The sequence below is a fragment of the Ptychodera flava genome, chromosome 11, assembly GCF_041260155.1.
Source record: "Ptychodera flava strain L36383 chromosome 11, AS_Pfla_20210202, whole genome shotgun sequence".
Taxonomy (NCBI): domain Eukaryota; kingdom Metazoa; phylum Hemichordata; class Enteropneusta; family Ptychoderidae; genus Ptychodera; species Ptychodera flava.
In genome coordinates this window covers 29,408,617-29,415,968 of record NC_091938.1, presented here as the reverse complement: position 1 = coordinate 29,415,968, position 7,352 = coordinate 29,408,617, and positions in this window count along the sequence as shown.

The following is a 7,352-nucleotide window of genomic DNA, read 5'->3' as shown; positions in this document are numbered from 1 at the left end:
CAATAGTCTGCAGGCCGACGACAAAGATGGCGAAGTGAAAGTTCTGCCGGTCTTTCTGAAGCAGTCGGATGTTGTACCAAGGGAAAGTACTCAATGGTTGCGAGGTGAGGAAGTTATAACAGCCATTTCCGAAGTTGTCACTATTGGCAGTTTGGAGGGTTTGCAACGCATTAGAAGTCTGTGGCGTATTTATTTAAATGATGATGCTGATCGCACAATTTTGCTACAACATGGACTTTCAATACGTGGTAAGTCGGTAGAACTTTGGGGACGAAACCCCTTTCGAAGAGAGCTACATGAAGATTGGTTGAAATTAACGGTAAAAGATCTACCATTATCACTCGATGATAACACTATTGCCGCTACGCTGACTAGTTTGGGCTGTAAGCTGAAAACAGATATATTACGCCTGAAATGGAGGTTGGACGGCAAGCTTACAAATATTCTGAATGGGGACCGATCTGTGTACATCGAAAAACCAAAGGTACCATTACCAATGCTGATTAAAATTGGTGCATTTTCTGCTAAGATAATCTACAAACAATCTACAGCAGATACCCAGCAACGCTGCGGCAAATGCTTGGAAGAGGGGCATGTAGCTTACACGTGTACCAGGCAATTTAAATGCAGAATTTGTAAGCAAGAAGGACACATTGCAAGAAACTGTATGGTTTCTCAACGAGATGATAAAGAGGAAATACTGTCTCAGCCTACCCTGAACACAACGGAAAAACAATATACAAGTTCCAATGATGTGATATCAGGTGCAGCGAGAAGTATGGATGATAGTGCCCGTGATAGTACACGACAAAAAGCATCCAGCCAAGAAAAAGCAGCCGGTGATCAAGTTGAGAAACTTCAAAGCCGGTTGAACAGAACATCTGAATCTTCGAACGCTAAAGCACAGAGCTCGATATTGACTTTCCTTAGTGAAAGCAGATCCGGCAGAAGAAATACCCCTAATGTCAGCGAAAGTGAAGAAACGGACATTGAAGGCGACGATCGGCGATATGACACATCAAGGGAAACTTTCTCTGAGCTGTCCGCTGAGTCGCCTCCCTTGTTGACTTCTACTCAAGGCAAAGGTAAAGACAGCAAGAAGAAACGAAAACGAAGACGAAAGCAGAAACACTTCTGAACTAATTACCATCAATGAGGACTCTGAAATTAGTTACCCTGAATGTCAGGGGATTCAGCGATAAAACGAAAAGGAATTGTATTTATCGTTGGCTAAAACATCAGAAAACGAACATTGCGATTTTGCAAGAGCTGCATGGAGATGGAAAAGACATTGACACTTGGGAGAAAGAGTGGGGTGGCAAAGTGTTTTTCTCGAAAGGTGATAATTATAGCAGAGGCACTGCTATAATGATCCAGCGTAGCATTGACCTCATTATTGATTCAGTGTGGAACGATGACTTTGGAAGAATTTGCATAATAAACGGCAGCCTAAGTGGTTTTAAATTTTCAATATGCAGTGTATACGCGCAAAATACCGTAAAAGAAAGGACAGATTTTCTGAAGAAGTTGAGTGATTGTGTTGACAACCATTGCTGTTATGAAAACATCATCGTTGCAGGTGATTTAAATTGTGTTCTCAACAACAGCTTGGATAGAATTTCTTACGCGAAATCTCAACAATCATAGGATAGTTCCACAAAAGTGTTACATAGTTTTTGTCATCGATTTCAACTTGTTGACGTTTGGAGGCATCTTCATCCCGGGCTAAGACAGTACACTTGGCGAAGAATGACTCCGTCACCAGTTCACAGCCGCCTGGACTATATTTTTATTTCGAAGCACCTTGTAAAAGAAGTCGGATATCCGTCCTGCTGTACATACCGATCATATGGCCGTTTATCTCGAACTACAGCCGGAATCTGATAGTAGAGGACCGGGTACATGGAAACTAAATAATAGGCTTTTGCAAAATGAAGACTTTGTCAACGGTGTCAAGAATGTCATCAGGGAATATGGTGATAAGGCATTCCAAAATAATAGAGTGAAATGGGACATGATGAAGAAAGAAATTAGAGAGTATGCGATGGACTTTACAAAGTATGCAACAAAACATCACAACGAAGAAATTCCAAAACTTGAACAACAGCTGAAGGACGATGAAAGAAACATGATAATGAATTCGTCAGATGAAAATATACGGAGATACAGTGAAACCAAACAACGTCTTGAGAATATCTACAACTTACTCTCTGGTGGAGCGCAGATAAGATCGCGTGCCGCTTTTGTGGAGAAGGGAGAAAGAAACACAAAGTACTTTTTATCGCAAGAGAAACGAAATGCCATTAAAAAGGAAATTAAGGAGCTGGTGAAAAAAAATGGAAAATTTATGACAAAAACGGATGAAATCCTGGGAGAGCAACGGCAATTCTACGAAACCATCTATCAGCGAAGAAACTGCCAATTCTTAGTTGATGATTTTTTAGAGCACACAACTTTAACAAAATTAACTGAGTTGTAGAGATAATTAACTGAGTTGCAGAGATAACATTGTGATGGTCTTTTAAATGAACGTGAGTGTTTTCATGCTTTATCATCTATGGCAGCAAATAAGTCTCCAGGATGTGATGGACTTTCGGTAGAGTTTTATCGTTTATTTTGGGAAGATATAAAACCATTTGTCATTGCTTCTCTTAATGAAGCGTGGGCTTCAAGAGAACTTTCAGTTACACAGAAAAAAGGTATGGTTTCATTGTTGTATAAAAAAGGAGCTGAAAATGATTTGAATAATTGGAGACCTGTGTCACTTTTAAACATTGATTATAAGATTGCTACCAAGGCATTATCAAATAGGCTCAAACGTGTTTTGCCTGCAATCATTCACAGAGATCAGACAGGCTATATGAAAGGCCGCTTTATCGGCGAAAACATACGTCTTATTTCCGATGTTCTTGAATATAGTAAAAAACGGAATCTGGGGGGAGCAATTCTTTTTGTTGATTATGAGAAAGCGTTTGACAGTGTGAATTGGAATTTCATGTACAATGTACTTAAGAAGATGAATTTTGGATCAAGCTTTGTACAATGGATTAAGGTGATGTACAATGATATTTCTAGTTGTATTGTTTACAAAGGATGGTGTTCGGAATACTTTTCACTACACAGAGGAGTGAGACAAGGATGTTCACTCTCGGCGTTATTGTTTTTACTTGTAATCGAAGTACTTGCATGTAAAATAAGACAAGACAAGGAGATCAATGGTATTCAATTACATGGTAACAGTGTAGCCAAGATTTCATTATTGGCTGATGATACCACGATTTTTGTAAAGGACTGTCAATGAATTCGTAATGTTCTAAGAGTTATGAATGAATTTGAGCAGCGCAGTGGATTGAAAATGAGTAATAAGAAAACGAAGGCAATGTGGATTGGCAGAAACAGAGATTGTGAGAAGAAAGTGGGAAATATCGAGTGGACAAATGAGCCAGTAAAAACACTTGGCGTTTATTTTGGCTATGACACTGAGAAATGTAAAAAACTTAACTGGGATAGCAAAATTGAAAAGCTAGAGAAGACCTTGCAACTTTGGGAAAGAAGACGACTAATATTCTATGGTAGAGTGATTGTTACCAAAGTTTTCGCAATTTCACAGATTTTGTTTTTAAGCTCAGTGATTGGATTACCTAACGACATCAAATGTAAAGTTCAGACATTAATTGACAGCTTTATAAAGAGAAAACGTAAGATCAAAAATGAAATACTTCAAAGTGGTTATGAACAAGGAGGTCTAAAATGTGTAAATCTTGACAAACAGGTTAAAGCTTTAAGTGTTGTATGGGTCAAGAGATTGGTTTCATGCGAAGGCAGCACATGGACTGCTATCCCATGGTATTATTTAGAAATGGATACACTTCAGACATGTAATCTTATTAAACAAAATATTTTCTGGCATTCTCTACCAAAAGCTTTAGAATCTGTAATTCCTGATTTTCATGTGAAGGTTTTAAATGCATGGTACAGTGCGAGTTGCAACACCACAAGAAACAGAAATGTAACTTTGAAATGGTGTAGTAGGTTCCACTTTTTTTATAAATCATCGAGAAATTGTATAGATGGTATCTGGAATGGGAAACAGTTGATTGCCATGGAAAAAGTGACTTGTAAAGTCCTTTACTTGAATATGATGTCACACACTGTAAAAATAGCGGACGCTAGACGCGTCTTTACGCGTTCAAAATGTACATGTCGGTGTTCAAATTTGAACGGCTAGAGTTCATATTGTTAACACTAGTGTCATATTATTAACAATGATGTTCTAAACCTGAACACGTAGTGTTAACAACTATCTTCTTCAAGTGTTCAAAACTCAGCATCACAGAAATTTAACAATACTATGAAACAATTAACAATCTTTTGTGTTTTTTACTTTACAATGGCTATATTAACTTTACTACTGCCTCGCTGTACAGCATACGTACACGGATTTTGGTGTAACGAATTTCACAATAAGTGGAAAATATTTCCGGTCTACAATTGCTGAAAGCATGTTTTTTCTAAAAAAGGAAGTATAAAAAATAATTTTACACGTTTATTACGGGTTGAAATTTTGAAATTTTGAAAAGAAAATCAAAAAACCACTATGAACGTTTCATTTTAACATCGGCGTGCAAGAGGCGTTCTACTTCTTAACACTTGGTGTTCAAGTTTGGTGCCTTTTCTTATCCCATGATGCATCAAAACGGAAGTTGCGACATTTTCTTGTAAGCGCACGCTGAAGTCGTGATCGTGCGAAAGCAAGACCAGAAAGGGTAAGTTTTCTCTCCAAAATATTAAAAGGTATTGGATTTGAAGCATCTGTATTATTATCCTTCGAAATTATTGTATTGTACTTTGAAAAAGCTTAACTACGTGAAGAAACCTTTATTTCTTTCAGTGGCTGGTGGACCATACACTAGCTGTGAATACGCAGCAGTGTTTTGGGCCATGGGGTATCGATCGCACTCGGGTCAAGGGTCATCACTGGAGCGATGACCCTTGACCCGAGCGCGATCGATATGCCACATTACAGCTACGTAATCACAGCTAACACATGTCTTTTAGTAACCACAATCGCATGTAAATTTAAAACTTTAGTTAAACATCGAAGAATATTGTTTTAGCATATGAGAGTTGGCTTTGCTTTTACTTTTCATCAGTTGATGACACGAAGAAGCCAATATTTTGTAACATTGACGAAAAGAGGCACTGTATACAAAAGTCACCCCTTTTCCTTGACCTAATAAGGCCACCTTGTCTTTCATTTGAAGTCTCATGTCGCCATATTATCTATTGTTGCATTATTTTCAGGATGTGAAAAGTTGGATGAACGTGAAATCGAAGAGTTATTACAGAAGATATTGGTACAGAAATTGAAGAGTATGAGTGTACAGATAGCTGTCTGGAAACAAGCTTGAGAACCTCAGTTCATCTCTGATGTAGATTTGAACTTTCGAGGGTTAGTAACTGAATTGATAAGTTTCTGTATTTTTGTTCTGAATTTATCTGAGCTATGTCCAGAACGCTATGATTAACTAAATGTTACTGTAGAATAAGCATTCAAATACTTGTAGTCGCCCTTATCAGATGCAATGGTGGAATGAAGAATTAAAGCAGAAAGCCACAGAAAATTCACAGTAAAAAATTTCCACGCTAAATTTCGGAATTTCTGAAATTTCCACTCTGAATTTTCTGTCGCTTTCTGCTTCAAATCTTCATTGCACCCTGGCATCTGATGAAGGAGACTTCACGTCTTTGAAGGCTTATGCCAGTAACATTTAGTTGATCATAGCCTGCTACCAAATCTTAGATTATTTTATATTTTAGATCAAGACGTCTTTTGTTCTCGGTTTGTTACTGATTTTAGCTTTGCTGTTAAGGACGTAGACCTTATATCATAGGTGAATGTGTGGCATCATCCTCAAATGTTTACATCCCAAGCGTTTCTTCAAAACGGCCAGTACGATTCATTTGATATTTGGAGTACAGGTTTCCGGGGATTTTCCTAATCATATATGTACAAGTTATGATGAAATACACAAAATTGTATTTTGAGACATTAAAGACATTTCAGACATTTTTAAGACATACGGAATTATCAAAATGTGATATATTCAAGTAAGCCAAATTTTTAGCTTTTTCAAACAGATGTTTTCGTACGTTTTTGCAAGTATGAACATATAACGTAATCCACAATAAATAAAACCTGTTTGTCACTACTTTGTTCATATTGTTTGAAAACGATCTACAGTGTTTATGGGGATTTCTTTTGTTTATGTTTTGATAGGAAGGTGTTAATTAGCGTTGATGTTTTCCTCTGACAAACTTTACAAAGTGGCCATATGGCCACTATATGGCCACTTTGTAAAGTTTGTCAGAGGAAAACACCAACGGTGTTTATGTGCCCAATTGACACTAAATAATTGTATTTTACTAAAGGAATTTTGTGTATTTTTAAATAAAATAATTTTACTGAATATAAGTGGTCTGTTTTGTTATTTCCAGGCTTGAACACCCATGAACGCGCAAAATTAAAGGTGTTCAACAAGTGCATATCATGTGTTCTAACCTTTAACACACTTATCGTTGAACGGCGTCCATGCGTTCAAAAAGTGTTACAGCCCTTTGAACGCGTAAACGCGTTCAATTTTTTGAACGCATTTCATGTGCAACGTGTGTTCAGATATGGTACACATGGTGTTCAATATAATGTCTGATGAACACGAAGTGTTCAAAATCTGCACACGTGTGTTAAAAATTGAACATTGGTTGAACACGTAGTGTTAAATTTCTGAACGTCTAGACGCGTTCAAAAGTGTTACAAAAGGCGTTTAATTGGTGTTCTATCCTTTAACACTTATCTTTACAGTGCAGAATTGTGTAGGTGTTGAGAAACTTAGAAAATGGAACTCGTCACTTGGAGTAACCCACCAGTCCAGTGAAATGATCTGGAAAAATATTTATAAAATCACGATAGAAACGAAATTACGGGAATTTCAATGGAAACTTCTACAGAGATTATTGCCATGTAACAAGTATTTGTTTTATTGGAAGAAGAGAGATTCAGTCAATTTTGAGCGGTGTATTACACCTGATTCTCTTGAACATAAATACATACACTGTTCATTAGGTAAGGTAATTTGGGCTAAAGTCCAATGTATTATAAGACGGGTATTTTGCAGAGATTTCGTCCTACTTGACCATTATATTATTTTTAACTGCGTAACAAACAACGTTTTCTCAAAAAATGAGGAAAGTATTGTAAATTTACTGGTTTTGATTTGTAAATCATGCATTCATAAGCATTGGCTGAGTGAAACAAAAGTGCCTGTAATTGCACTGTTAAAATATGAATTTTC